Source organism: Leptosomus discolor, chromosome 5 (assembly GCF_034619465.1).
Source record: "Leptosomus discolor isolate bLepDis1 chromosome 5, bLepDis1.hap2, whole genome shotgun sequence".
NCBI classification, from domain to species: domain Eukaryota; kingdom Metazoa; phylum Chordata; class Aves; order Leptosomiformes; family Leptosomidae; genus Leptosomus; species Leptosomus discolor.
Genome location: NC_141395.1, coordinates 81,042,378 through 81,058,774, shown reverse-complemented (window position 1 = coordinate 81,058,774; position 16,397 = coordinate 81,042,378).

Genomic DNA, 16,397 nt, shown 5'->3' with positions numbered 1-16,397 from the left:
ACTACCTTAATATCGATTAAGGTCATGCTCTTCCTTTCCACCAGTTTCAGTGAAGAGACAACGTCTGTGGGCTGACTGCTTTACTCCTTCACTGCTTCAGTACTATGCCAGAGACAAAAAAAGATATTTCTACTGTCATGTTCTTTATTCTCTTCCACGCTCAATCTTTAAACTTAATTTTCATGTCTTTGTAAAGAATTTCTCCACTTCATCTTTGCTTTCTGGAACTGCTGTGTAAAAACATATGGTCCAAGCCACGCATAAATGTTGCAGAAATCACCAGATTTAGGATTTTAAGATAATGCTTAGAAATCCCCTTACTTTTCCCACCTTGATTTAAATATCAAGAATTCTAATTAGTGAATATTAGTAAAAGAGACTAATGATTATATTGTGAAAATAAGTCTAAAATGGAATAAATGATCAAACATAAAATAAAATCTGTATTCCCAATGCTGCTAGCATACCCCTGTAAAATTCCAGACGTAAGGTATTCATTAACCAATGAACTGTTAGTGGTTAGAAACAAGGACAACGTGTTGCAGTCCAAGATGTCTGCTGGACAGGATTTATTATAGTGCCCATTGTGTATAATCTTTGAATCGTGACCAAAGCAGGTACGAGCCAAGAGCCTAAGAGCCAAGGACATGTTCCTTGACCGCACACGGTCAATTCGAGGAGTGGTCGAGACCTCCGACTCACGGACCACCTACCCAAATGATACCCCCTACTCACAAGGAAACAACAGAAGACTATGACAGAGGCTGCGTGCCAATTTGCATCAGAAGCGACAGAAGAAGAACCAATCATCGAGAGGATGATAATAAATGTGCATTGTATGGACTGAATATGTATGAATTTAATATATAAATACTTGTTGACTGTAACGTGCAGGCGGACATCTTTGGGAAGGATCCCACGTCCCCAGTGCACGCAGTGCGCATTGTGAATAAAGGACATCTCTACTTATCTAACTTTGCATAGATAAGTTTTTTTTACCACTGCAGATTTGCAACATAAAGACAAGCCAGATAATGCAAATGGTCTCTCTAATTGATTAATCTATGTACGCTATACGTAGGTTGAAGATTGGTGTTAAAGAAAAGCTATGCTTAGGCTCCTTTTAGTGACTCTTCAGTTTAAGCTACCAGGGACAGATTTCACCTGTTAAACCCAATCTGAATGGCATCACGTGATGTTTTCACACTAACGTTGCGGCTCGTTTTACCAGCATCCAAAACCCCTTTCCCTCTGAGAGCAGGAAATAATGTGTCACAGGAACGTTCTACTGGAAGCAAAGCATTCTTGGTTTGTCAAAAGGTGTGTCATACAGAGCACAAAGGGTAAAAGCAGTAAAGACTTACCTAATGATGATTCTTTCACCCAAAATGTAGTTTTTCTCTCAGATAGTGGACTATCTCCTTAAAAGCACACAGGGCTTAGGATCAGACAGCTTCCTTTAAATTGCCTGGTTCCTCTCTAACCACATCTGTTTGACTTGACTGAAAACCCTACATCTACTTTGCTAAGGGCATCTACTCCTGGGATTAAATCCTGGTTCCCAGGCAAGGTGGTGTAAATTGTTTCTGGTTTCATTGCTGTGAGTTCCTTTAGGAGAAGACTGTTTGCATCCACCCTATGTAGTACTTGGCCCTGGATCTCTTCTATGCACCTTGTGATGTCTCTGTGATTTTAAAATGCAATTACATTTTTGGGTTGAAGTTTTTCCTTTCAGTGTTCAAAAATAATGGCAAATACCTGACTCCTGAAACATTAGTAAGCTTTGCTTAAAGACAAACCCTACTGTAAAGGCAAGCTTTTAAGGTGTTACTTCCTCCTTCCCTTTTCACTGGTGCCAGATTTTCTTTTTTTTTTTTTTTCCTACTTGGCATTTCTCCAGAATTACCCACGCTTTCTAGGTTTTTGTATTACCTCCTTCTCTAAAGCACTGGGGACCCAGGAAGAAGCAACACAGTAATTGAGGTGTGCTGAATATGCTTGAGTTTGTGGACACTTTGGTATGACACAGGACAAAGAAGGTTTTGTCTCCTGGAGTCTGGATGCAGCTTAATCACATTAGCATGGTGTTATGCCTACCTACACTGTGGTATGGCAGAAAGGTATTTCCACAGCCAAGCTGTGCAGTGCCATGTGAAATGACCTGCCCCTTAGGAACCCACTTGCTCAAGAATTTCTGTACCATTTTGCATTTTTCAGATGAGGCTTACTGTTGAGGATGCAGCGTGTTCTCTTGAATCATTACCACTGGCAAAGATATGCAAGAAAGGAAGATCTTAGTGTAAGCTCTCAGATTCCAAGTACAGTTTGCATGTAGAGTTGTGCAATATTTATAAAGTCAACGTATTTGATCTGGGAATCATTGAGAAACAGCAAACACAGAACTCTGTTGTGCCATATTTCTTTTTTCAAAGAAAATCCATACTCCCTAGTGTAAAATACCCTTAAAATTCTTTTTATTAGTATTACTTTTTACAAAATAAGAAATGTAGGAATATAGCAGAGTCTGTTCAAATCACCAGAAAGCAGGACCGCACTGAAGCTTCTTATGCAATAAAGAAGCAGTGTAGGATATTTATTGGTTTCTTGAAAGGTATACATACCTAGTTGTGGTGTAAATCAGAACTAATTCTCCTTCTATCTACAATCATACTTAGCTGTGTTTAAAAAAAAAGATGCCAGGCCTTTTGTGTAGTGTAGGGAATCTCAGGAAATGAATGGTCATAGAAAAAATGTCAAGTGTGAAAATCTCCTTGGACGAATCCCAGACATTAACAGAGAGATGCTGAATTCCTCCCGCCTGCTCTAGCAGGTCAGAAGCTTGCAGAAAATGGACAGTCCAATGAGTATTAGAGGGTCTCTACTATTTTTACAGAGGAAGACAAGTGAGCTCTCAGAAAGCCTTGAATTTACTGACCTTCTCTTCCAATTTGAGTTAATTCATTAGCTTCATAAAAGCCTTTCGGTACTCTTCCAATAATTATTTTTTTCCACATAGTTGAGTTCTGAATTAGTATTCAGCTCTCTGAAGAAAAGAGAGTGTTATAAACACTCTTTCTAATGGATAGAGCTGAAAATCACTTCTCCTGATGGCTGAAATAGATCTGTGGGGAATTTTTTTGATTCCTTTTTGGATTCTTTAACAGGACCTTTCCAGGCTTTTATTTTCCCCAGTGTTCAATTATAAGAAAGATTAATATAGGGCTAGCACATGTGGTCACTTCTTTGCCATAGCCACAGTTTTTTGTTTTGTCTTCAAGAATTGGTGTGCCAAATATTATGTACGTGGGTTTTTTTTTGTTCCCTAAAGGCAACTTAGTGGTACCCTGAGACTCCCCGGCTTGCCTTTATTCATACGGTGGGATCTATGACGACTAACATTTACATGCCTATGCACCTCTAAGTTTCTTCAATGGCCCCTTGTAGAGAAAGGCATCCTCTATTTCTCTTTGCCATTTCACTGAGGGATGACATATTTCAACCAGAGTTGGTGGAATTCCGCATCTTTCTAATGGCAAATGCACGCTCCAGTCATTAGAAGATGAACCATAGCTATCCTCTCGTTTTCTACAAAGCAACCATGTATTATGACTATGGCACCTAAACTATTTGTTACTAGAACATCACTAAGGTTGCAAAGCTCCAATGTAATCTGTTGACTTTAGATATATGAAAGCTCGGATAGGTCTCAGCTCTGCTGCTTACGGAAGGCATTTAGTGCCAGAGATAGTCTCAGTCAGTAACAGAGCACACTGCCTAATAAGAAGGTCTTATTACCACCTTGAATACCAACAGTATTCTCAAATCTGATTTATTCCAGAAGTGTGTATTTGTAGTGGTTACAGTATACCCAAAGTAATTAATGAATCCTGCTGGAAATTACTATCTCCTTCACTTTATAGCAGTATTGCTTCAAAATAGAGTAAAAATCTCAGGGTTTGGCCTATGAATCATCACCTTTCCTTCTGTCTTCAAAAAGTAGTTTTAGTTTCTTGGATTCGTATCAGCGAAAAATACATTTGTCATACAATACATTGTACATATAGTCATACCTGATTTTTGATCCTGCTCTGTAATATTTCTTATCCGTGCATGTGTATATGACTGTTTGCATGATTATAATTAATATGACATTGAATGTTAATGCTGTGGCTTGAGTGGGAAGATTGGAGTAACCAACATGCACATATTATCCTAGCAATACAACTCCTAAATCACGCTGCATTGGAAGGAGTTTGCACCTGCTATCAAGTGGCTCTTGGTTCACAAGACCGGTATGGCCATATTTAAAGCTGTCAGGTCTTTTTCAGCCTTCACTGGAGCTAACCAAAGGGAATCAGGTGAAGGTCAAGTACTGCAATGGTAAGAGAAAGTAAGAAAAGCCACCGCTCCAGGAATGGTGGCACCCAGCAATATGAAAGCAATCGTGAGAATGGGAGAGCGGTCCCTGACACTGGGTAAAAATACAGAGGCTAAGAAATAGTTCGACAAATTGAATGTGTGGGAGGAAGAGAGAAGAAAACCAGCAGAAAACTAGAGAAGCAGCTGTGAGTATATCCCTGAGGAAAAACAGCAAGATAGAGCTTTTAGTGAATGTAACGCCCTGGAAAAGTAGGTTTGGAAACTGCGAGTGAAAGAGTGGTATGCTGTCATTTGTTTCTGCCTATTCAGAGGAACTGAGCTTTGTTGATCCTTTGCAAAGAAATAAGGTTACATCAAGGACTATAACCTGTTTCATACTAGACGTTTCTTTTTCTTTAAATGGAAATATTCCCACAAGTTCCCATTTACTTACTGACTGCTTTGGTCAGAGTGATAATAATATTTAACTCTTAAGAAAATGTACCAAAGTGACCTGGGGGAGATTGTTATTTCTTTTGATACTGCCTAGCAGCTTTTTGTGTGTGTGTGTGCAGGTAATTTACTGCAACTACTACTACAATTGCTCAGTTGCAAGCTTTTGATAAATGAGGGTCAGGAGCTTGTGGGGATGTTTTAAAAAAGCAGTTCCTGCAGGTAACACTTTTCTGTATTTCAAGATTTTGTGGAATGTCTGAACTACTTGGCAATGAGCACAATGGATTTACAATAAGGCTTACCTTGAATCACTTCTTTTTACATAGATATCACTTTTAAGTAATCACATGCCTCTTATTTAATTGTACAGCTGTTCTCTAAAAGGAAAGCTATGCTATTTGATTTACTCCAGTGGCACTTAAACAATACTGATTGGGTTTTATGCCCAGTGCATAAAATATGGACTAAGCAGGGCAAAGAAAAGCAGAGATTTTTATTTTGTCTAATTATGAACCCCCTCTAACAATACGAGGAGGTTCAAAAGGTCAACTTGAATGTGAATGTTATTGAGTTCATAGAGAGGACTTGAAGAACAAGTGATAAAGATAAAAATCATGAAGATCTAATCAATACAGTTAATGGAGCATTCAGCAGACTCTTCAAAAGGCAGCAGGAGCTCAATCCAGCAGACTAGATATAGGTGTCCAAGTGCCAACTTGAGCAATATTTGTTAGCCCCATAGGGCTGCCTCAAATAACCAAAACCATGTCAAATAGCTCTGGTCACCTATATTATGCAAGCAAGCTGAGCCTCAGCAGAACCGCTGCATGCTGTACTGAGAAGCACTTCAGTTTTGTACTCCATCAATAAGCATTTCTTACTATTTGAGGTATCCTGTCTTGCTCTTCCTGGTCTCCATCTACAACTCCAAAAGAGGACAGGTCTCCTATAGGTCTCATGCCACATCTATCAGCCCCATGCAGGTACCTCAGGCAGCCTAAGCATATCCTATAGCTTTATACCTCTGTGCCTAGCCAACTGAACCGAACGTCAGCATAGATGCCCTAATTTCAGTTGCATCTCGTCTTAAGTATCTCGGTTCCTGCTCAGCCAGTGCCAGATTAGGTGCCCGGTGCCATCACTGACAAATGCATACCACTGAACTCCTACGTCCTGGCAGAGGATTTGCACAGGAATTCTTGGGATGAGGAAAAAGAGGCAGTCCAATGTATCTTGTGATATTCCTGAAAGAAGGCAAAGCAGTGAATGGTGTCAGATGAGGGGAGCTGATGCTCAGAATGGGCTCTCACTTAATTGTACAGCTCTCTGATTTACTAGGGTGGCACTTAAACAATACTGATCGGGTTTTATTCCCAGCGCATGGACTAAGCAGGGCAACATATTCTTATGATTGTATTACATAGTGTTTATTTTCTTTTCTTTCCTTCTTTTTTTTTTTTTTTTCTCAATTCTTTGAAGCTTCAAACTCCAAGTAAGGTTATGGTGTTATCATGATGAGGACTGAAGAAACATATATTAAGTCATGGTCCGCTCCTACGGCGACCATTACTGCTGAAAAATATGGGCAATGTGCACCAAGGACAGGTCTAGATTCTCACTCCAGCTCTGCTGGAAGCTTGCACTGGTAGGTAGAACTGGCAGGAAAAGGAAGAGAAGTACACGGTAGGATTGCAGAGCTTCTACACGTGGGCCTTCCTCATAACTATGTTGTAAATTTTTTCTACATTGATGATTTAAAACAGGCCTGACAAAGAGAAGTCACGGTTTAAAAACTACGGCAGTAAATAATCGATGCGTTACTGGAAGAGCAATAACATAAGGGAGTATCATACCATTTACTTCTTGAAGCTATTTAAAACAAAAGAAGCTCAGTCCTAGACAAAATAGGGGTAGGAAAAGTGACAGAAACCACTGCTATTAATACCACAACACTCTGAAGGGCAGGCAAGACAAGAATAGAAAGAAAACATGACATTTCGAACCACACCAAGAAATCTGGCTGAAACTAAGATGACGTTCTTGAGAGGTATTACTGATGTGGAAACACTGCTCTTTGAGGCTGATTTTTCTATTTGGTGTATTTATAGTTCAATCAAATATTCTTATTGATTTGAGGACGTGGTATTTTCCTTAGGAAAGGGATAATGAGAGAAGGTGTCTAGTAAACCCTCCAGAGATTTGAGCTGCCTGGATGCTGATTAAGGCTGACACGGTTGGAATGCTGACTGTGTTGCTCTGCCTGGCTGCCTAACGTGGCATGCCTTTGAAGACCAGGTTGTAGACCAATTAGTTGATTTTAATTGAGCTTATATTAATTTCAATTAGCCTATCAGATGCTAGAAAAGCTAAGACAGCTTTTCACTCACATTCTGAAAACAAGTACGTAAATGAATCAAAGAACGTCTCAGGGAGTGTTGGTATTTGCTTCAGTGTTTTGGAAAGGACACAAAGCATCAGTCTTTCTGATCATAGTCAGAGTTGAAATGAGACTTTAATAGAATGAGACTTTAATAGAAGCTAATTTTCTTATCTCCCAGGTCATGTTTCTTTTTCGTTTGTTTCTTGGCTTCCATCGCAAATAAAATAACTGGAATTGTGTATGTGATGTAAGAACTTCCATCTCATTTTCAAAAGCTAGCTTTGGCACACTGGAGTGAAAGTAGCAACGACTTTCAGTGAAACTTTGAGTCCAGATGAGGCTATCTTAGACAGGGACGTTCAGCATCTCTGCACCTCTGAAGTTTTTAGCCTAAATCTCTACAAGGTATTTGGAAGATTCCCCTGCCTCCAGTGCTCTGAGTCTGCCTTCAGTGCCCTGTAAGTCTGATGCAGTGAGGCAGCCCATGCATTTGGACTGCAGTTCTCACTTTCTGAGTATATGACTCTTTCTGGGTCAAACAGTTTGTGCTGTAACATGGATGCTACCAGAACGACAACAGAGGAAGTCTGCATTTCTTTGTGGGAAGACAAGTGGGTGTGAAACTAAGGCAAGTTAACTCTGGTGCTGTAAAAAGACCTCCCAGGATCAAATTCTGTCTTCTTTAACATCTTATTCCACTGGTTACTGATGTACTTTATCCTGCATTTTGCATGTATCATTTATGATTGGAAATCTCATAGTGAATGACATTGCTAGTGTCACGTGGATGAAGAAAATCACACCTAGACCTACTGAATCCTACGCATTGTAGGTGAGGAATATCTAGTTTTCATTCTGCCCTAACTCTGTAGTCTCCCACGAAGTTAAGCCAGAACTGGCCATGATGTTTAGCTCATCAGTGACGATCAGAACAATTAAGCTGGCTTTGAGAAATTTGGGTTATATCTAGTGATAAATGTTGTGGTTTTCTCTACCTAAACTCGGAAACATAAATCACTGTTTGAGCCAAAAAGGAGTCTGTGACATTACAAATATACAAATCTCTCTCTTCCTCTCTGAAGAGAAAAAAATGGGTAGCGGTTACAAATGTTTTTTGCATACAAAGCACCTGTTCATGCTGACACAGATTATTCTTCTCACTGATAAGTAGGTAAATAAATTAAAAAAATATAATTTTCTGCCTGGGAAGAGATTCAGTTGCAAAATACAGTAAATTAATTCACTTACGTGGAGATATTTCTTAAGCAGTTGTGAAAACTAGACCCATGACATGCCACTAGAGGGTGTTTTGAAGACTGATCCGTACCTGAACTTGACTCATCGGTAAGAAATATTTTACTGTATCTTCAGATTGTTGTTTAAACTACTAAGCAGAAAGTCTTTTGCTCAACCACTGACAAATCTGTTATGATAATTTTATTTTCAGAAGGTTTCTCTCTTGGAATTCAAAACAACAAGGAACAAATCCATTAAAAATCAAAGGTAGAAGCTGCAGTGCAGAAACATGTCCAAGATCACAGCGGCTGGAAAGCATAAGCTTTCGGGGTCCTGCATGGTCCTTGAGGAAAGCTGGAGAGTACAGCCTAGCCATGGGTGAATAAAGCTGTTTTGAAAACCAAGACTTTTTTAATTTACATGGGGTTGCCAATAACCACTGGTGACAAAGAAAACCCAACACATGGAATTGTTGATGTCACACCACTTTCCCAGAAAGTATAAGTGATAGAAAAGTAAGGGGGTCGTGTGCTAGGTACACCTCCTGAAAGCCCCACAGCTCCGGGCTCTCTACTGAGCCAGCGAAATTGCTTTGCAATTTGTTCTGCATCTGTTGTTGAAGGGGCTTTACTTACATTTTTCATTTATCCATGCTTAATTGTTTTCAAGCCTGTGCTAAACCTTGCCCACTTACAGAACTGCACTGCCGGTAAGGTGGCTTTACAGAGCATGGGCACTGTTGCACTAAATGGAATTTCTGGGGTTCTAACAAGCAAAGTTTCAGCAGCTTGAGATGATGATGATAACAATAAGGTGTGAGGCAGGAGCCTGACATGCTCTAATACACGAAGAGATAGTGAGGAACAAGTTTATGCTTCCAGAAGGTATCGCTGCAGAGGGATCCAGTTCCCATACATCCTCTCCTTGTCCATGTAAGCAGAATTATCTGAGGATGGAGTGAAGCCTGGACTGAGCTCCTACCAGCGTGAGCTGGCTCTGGATACTTTTCCCTCAGACCAAGGGCAAACATATTCGGGACACGGCATCTCACAGAGAGGCAAGCTGCCATTTGAGCCGCCATCCTGGGAAACGGGCCAAGGACCGCAGGAGAAGGCCGCTTTAGTCAGTGGGTTACCAGCAAACCAGAGCACTGACAGCACCACAGCGATTGCTTTGGCTGAGTATACCCTGGAGATCCTGGGTTACTCACTGAGCTCTGCAGATTTTGTTGAGCAAATAACCTTTTGGGGGTTGCTGCCTAATCCACAGGGCTAAAGCAACCTGGGAAAAAAAAAAAAAGAGCAGGCAGAGAGGGTAAGTGAGTGCTTTTCAGAGCCCTGCATGGGATACCTTTAGGGCTGTAATTTGGATGTCAGCTGTAGGTTAGGTGTTTAGTAGCTAAGATTTTCAAAGACATGAATTAAAGTTACAGCAAACTGGTATGAGAGCTTTGGTTGGTTTTTTTTTTTCCTCAAAGCTTACTGACGTTTTATTTATTTAGTCTTCTCTCTCCTTTCCACCTATCATTGTGTCAGGTTTAATAGGGCCTGAAAATAAGACATCAGAAAACACTAGCGGCAGATCTGATCCACCTGTGATTAGCCTTTGGCTACTTTACCTCCGAATTTAAATATATAAACAACATATAGATGTTACAGGAGTGTTTTAACCATAAATAGCTTCAGCTGCAGTAACATAAAACAAAGCTGGAAACCACTGGATGTTCAGAGACACAGCTAGCACCTTGAAAAAAAATTCCTGCATTTTGAAGTATATCCCCATGCAGTGGGAAAAAAGACTTAAAGCAACATTTAGAATATCACTCCGAAAAGCAAACGATAAACATTTTACATGCCTTGAATAAAAAAAATATTATTCCTGTAAGCCATTTTTCGTTTACTAACCTTGCATTCATTTCATTGTGTAACATTAATAGGAAAAAAAACTCACCGAAATCATTCGAAGTCTAAAAATCTAGTGATAAACTATTTAATTTGGCTAAAAAAGTAATTATTCTCATGACTTTTTAAAAAACGTTATTTGCTTAGAATGGCTTTTGCTATTAGCAGGAACATAATGAAGTAAAGGGCCAGTTAGTGAGCTAATATATTTTTTCACTTGCTTTTATCATCTTTCTTATTAAAAAAAAAAAAAAAAAGAAAAATCACTGCAGAGGGTGAAATAGTATAATAAGGTTAATGAGTAAAGAAATAATGCAAACCTGTTTTCATCACAGTTAGCAGCTCTAAAGCACAAAACAGGAGAAACAGATGCTTTGGAATGCAGCCGAGGAGTTGATCAGTAGAAGCTGATTATCTATTAATGAGAGGTTTTTAGTGGTGTACCCTGGTGTAAAAATCACCAGACTCCATTCAGGCAGCCATCAGTTGCAAATACCGTGTAGATGAATCACTTGATTGATGTACAAAATTCAAAACAGGTTTTCCCCAGTGCCCTATGGGTTGTCATGCACTGATGCTCCCCTATATGTTTATGTTAATAAAACAGGATTTTTCAGTAAGTAAATATGTGTAGTATTTAATTAAACTCACTGCTGGGCTGTGTTTGAAAACGTATCCCCATTGTTCAGAAGTACTATGTGACGCAATTCTTTGTTTCCTACCCAGCTTTTCTTCCCAGTTGCCTCCCTCCCCTGACTAAAGAGGAGCTGGGTTTGTCCCATGCCAAGACCCTGTGAGCACCAGGACGTTATGCCGCTGAAAGACTGCCAAAACAGGCCCTGTCCCCAAAGGCCTGATCTTGCACCGTTACCCTCAAGCAGAAGGTGCCTTTGACTTCAATAACAGCAGGCACAAACCCTCAGGTTCCCAGCCCCAGCCCCACAACTAACAGGATTGCAAACGGGGGTCTACTGGAGAGTGAATTGTGCCGGCAGTCAGCAAACTGCTCTGCTCGTTTTGGGTCTATGGGATGACTGGGGGAACTGATTTTTCATGCAGTTTGTTGCTCCATTTTGGAGCTGTTTGTGGGTCTGTACACTGTTGCTCCATTTTGGAGCAACCAACTTCCTTTACAAAGTGTTTTGAGGCTGAATGTTTGAAAAAGATTTATAAAAATATGTATTGTGATTAGAGCAGGAGTGAAAGCTCTCGATTCCTACTTCAAGGCCCTACATGTGGGCAGGACAATGCAGAAAGAACTATGAAAAGAACGAAAATCAGACTTAAGGTAGAAGCCTGTAAAAATATTTCCCTCAGCTCAAACAAAGATCTTATACTTTTTGTTAAAGAGAAAGAAAGATACTATTAATATTATTATTACTTCATCTCAATACATTTTTCTGACAATTTTTTTTTGCCATTGTCATGATTATTTTCTGAACAGAAATAGAGCAGTTGCTGATACGCTCTGCAGCATTCACAGTAAGTTTTGGCATGATTTGTGGCTTTATTTATTTAAGAGCTGGTATTAATAGTTTACATTTATTAGTGGCTGCATGCCCTTTACTGTGGCATGCTTTTGCAATTTAATGCTGCCATGTATCAATGGTATCTGCATGTTTGGTATTTTATTAGCCACAAGCAGTGCTCCTGCATTTTATTTAGATCATCCCATAACCTTCCCCAGCTGTTTGTGGGTCTGTACACAGGAAAGGCTCAGTGTACCCGTTCCTATCTGCACAAATCGAAGAGTCCAGAAGCTGCAAAGGCCATGTCCGGTTCGGATCTCTCCTCCTCTTCCTACCTGGTAAGATATTAAGGATCTTTCCTGGACTAATAGGGTGAGGAAAACTTTGCTGAATATGATCTTTTCTCTTGTGACATCATTAATCAACTGAGAGAGCAATTTAAAGGGAATGCTGTACGCTGCTTTGGCTGCTTTGTCTGGTTTTTTCTGAGGTTTGATACAGGGGCAGGGGCTCAGAATCCACTTAATTGAAGTTGTTGGTATATTCATGAAAAGCTGCTCCTTCTGCCACAGTCTCACTAACACATAAATAAGTATTTGGGAAATCTTCCTTGCCCATGCGTACCGCTTTTTTTGTTTTGTTTTGGTTTGGGTTTTTTGTTTGTTTTGGGTTTTTTGAACAACATAAAAGTTTCTTAGTATCATTCCAGATCAGTGACACATAGCACATGACTGAGGGAAGCAGAAAAGCCACCTCCAGCCATAGCTGTGCCTACACTCTCTCAATATGTATGAGAACAATGGCTTTGTTTCTACAGACAGCAGACCTTTCCCCTAAACGAATAACAACACGTCTTTCCCTTATGCTGCAGAAGTTCTGCTTCCATAGAAATGGAGAAAAACATCTCCAAAGGATATATATTCTCTTTCTGAAAGTTCAGTAAAAGCACCAAGTTTAAGATGAGCAGCAGCTAAATTCACTTGTTGAGTTATTACCTTCCATCGAACTTGTGGGGACTTTGAAAGCTGGTTAGAGATTGCTGAGCAGACCTGGTGAAAATGTGCTGAATATTACTTGCAAAGTAGCTTTCAAATTAAATTCCCGAAATTGCCTTTTGCTGTGGTTTTTTTTAATCACCTAGAGGTCTTGTTTACGAACCTTCATGCAAATGGTATATCAAAACATAGTTATTTACGAACAAAACAAATAATCCAAACCTTCCAGTTATTTCATATAAAATGGAATATTTTTTACATAGTGAATCTATTCTCTGTTGCAAGGGCCTAAGTTGTTGTGAAACTGACTTACAAGTCTTAAGGCTGTGGTGGTATTTTGTTTGAAAAATCATACAGTTAGCGTTCATTTTACTTCATTTCAGAGCTCTGTAGTATTCACATTCCTTTAAGCTTTACCTGCATCTGTGTGTATTGCATGTATATCAGAAAGGGAGACTCTCACAGCCCTCTGGCTCTTGAGAGATGAAACTCTAAGGGTGCCAAAAATAGTGTGTTCTTAATGAGGAAATCATTAAACTTGGCAATTTCTGAAGCCTCATGAGATCGAGAGAAAAACCTCCACTGATTCTTTTCTGTAGCCCAGATTTTGCCCCATGTGAAATCAAATATTTAATCAAATTCTGCATTACAGTAAAAAAAAAAAAAAAAAAAAAAAGACAGCAAAAGGAGGAGAGCTGTGAGTACATCCATAAAGGTTTTTGGTGCTGTATGGTCAGAGTGTGCATCCGAATCTAACATCGAGTTCTTCAAAACTCTTGTCTAACACCTAAGGCACGAAAGAGCTGAAATCTTGGATGTTTTTCTAACTCAGTCCTACACAGATTCACAGCCTAGGCTATCTTCCACCAAGATTCTTGAACAACGTAGGACCTGAACAGAGAGATAATAGTCTCGTCTTCTAGTTCAGGTCTTAAACAAAAGGATAACAGTAGCGGGGCACTAAATGGCCATGCAACCACTAAGCTTTTTAAAAGCTCTGATTTAAATTCAGTGTCCACACATGACGTTTCTATGTTACAAATACAACAAAATTTCAGCACTGTCCCAGCCGTTTAAAGTACTCTCAGGTGGCTCTCTCACAGTCTCTCACCTCAAAAGTGTTTCTCATCCAACAACTAGTTTAAATATCATTGAATCTGGCACATGAATGTGAACCATTGTGGGAATGATGATGTTTCTAGGGGAAAAAACCCCTACACCTATGGTGATGCTGGGCAAGAGTGGTGGGATCTGTATTTAACAAACCCATCACCTTGGGAAACAGATTTTTTTTGGGTTTTTTGTATGAACTTTGTGGCTAATATTACACATGGCTAAAATAAATTAACCTTGTCTTATGAGGAATAAAAAAGACTGACTTTTGTTGCAGAAAACCTCCAATTTGTTGCAAATTAATCAGAGTGATTTGTCCATTCCTCCAACAGGATCTTGTTCTCATAACAGTGAAAGATCTTCAACACCTTCTTCTTCATCTTTCCCTATAATGGGGATAGGGCAATTTGAGGCAGATATTAAAAGTGCTGGGTCTTCCATGGGTGAAAGCAATACCACTGGGAGGAGACAGTAATTCAGAACAAATTCCTCAATTTCTTACAAGTTGCCTTAAGTCAATGCAGTAACTGAACATAATTTTCCATGAGTGCAAGAGGAGAATCATGAATAAATCAAGTGTATCCTGATGTGCATATATATTATAGGAGCCTGTTTTTTTTAACTTGTCAAAGTATGTAGGAAAGTGAAATTAAATTAACAAGTCCATAGATATGTCCTTGCCTGACAGGGTGTTGCCAGTCAGGAGATGGGATCAAATTCTACTTTTGTTCAGTATGTATTTATTGGAATTCTGTATATACAAACATAAAAGAATATATACACTCTGAAGTTTTGCGTGTTTAGGATGGGCCTTGAAGAACTATTTTATGTCTAGGTTCTCTTTGATTTTAAGTCACACACACAAAAAAAGGAACAAACAACTTGTGTGCCTTTAATCTCTACGTTCGTATTGTTAAGGAAAGGTAAAAGGGTTATTTGCAAGAACTGCATTTCCTGAAAGAGGGAGAGAGAAAGGAGAGTGGTTTAGACCAGCAGAGAGGTTCCTGTGCAGCGCAGTCTCTGCTTTGAAGAGTCTGCATCTTGAACAACTGAATAATGGAACCCCACCTCTAGCACTTAAGATTGGGAACTCAGGCCACAGGGAGTGACGTTGTCGTAGGTGTCATAGGACATGACTTTGGATCTTTGGAGCGCCTGTCTAGCATCTGTGGCACAAAACTGATGAGGAGAAGGACTTCCACACTCTGACTTCAAGGAGAGACATGAGCTGACCCAGCCCAGTTAAGTGCTGCAGGCAACTTGGGAGGCTCCTGACAGCTTACAGGATCGTGCTCACAGGCAGGCAGAAGACAGCACAAGATTAAACATCAAAGACTAAATTGCTTTACTTTTCTTTAACTGAAAGATAATACAATTGCTTTTGATCCTTAAGTTTTGAAGGCAGTGGTGAAGCTTTAAAAAAGAATCTAAGATGATGGCCTCCTGAATCACTTTATTCTGATTGAAAGAATCATACGCTGAAATTCGCAGCTCTCACTGAATCATTCTCCTAGACTTTCCATAAAAGGTGTAGCATAATGATCTTAATTTTTAGTCTTTCTTTCTTTGACTGGTTTTTCATCTGATAAAGAAGCCACAGTTTAAGAGCACCATAAGAAAAATTATCTCTTTCAGACCATCTGGATTAGAGGGCAGTCCCAAGGTATCAAGGAAAAGACAGACGCTTTAACTGTTGCTGGTGGCTAAGGTGCAGCCTAGACCGTGCTACCACCTGCATCTCTCTTTACAGGGAAAAGGCCATTAGGTTTGTGAGTCAAGGCAAGATCTGTGAGTGTGGATGTGTGCTCATCTGTGAGCGAGGGACCGGAACACAGACAAAATGGTTAATATCCTCCTCCAGATAACAGGTAGCTGCTGAGCATCCTCTTGTGTATTGTAGAAACTGTATCAAAATAAAAACTCTCCACCTAAGTCTCTTGCATACTGGCCTGTCCCCACTGTGATGTTGCAGCTATTCCTAACCAAGACAGTAGAAGTATGAAGAAAACTTGCCCCTTTTTTGACTCAAAATGGATAGAGATTAGCAGAATTGGAGGAATTTTCTGATAAACAAGCTTATAATAATTCTGTTAAAACCAAAACTGTCTTGTTGGGAGAGGTCAGAACTATTCTAGAAAAGTACTCCATGTTCCAGTTGGCTTAAATCTTATTTTTTTTCTGTATGATGTTCCATTTTGAAGGTTGCAAATAGTTTCTTTCAAATTTAAAGTCATTGTAATAATTAAGCAACATTAACAGAGTAGGCAAGGTGAAATCAATCATTTGAACTAAACCAAACCAAAATATTTTGAAATAAGTGGTTTTTAGTTTATTTGAAGTTTTAGTCTGTGTAGTGATCAGGGGAGACGAACATGCACAAAAAGAACTTAAAACCCAGAAATGCATTTTTTGTCCAACTATGTGAATGTGTTTCTTCTAAAACCATTCTGATTATAAAACAAATGGTACACAATTGGGATACATTTCT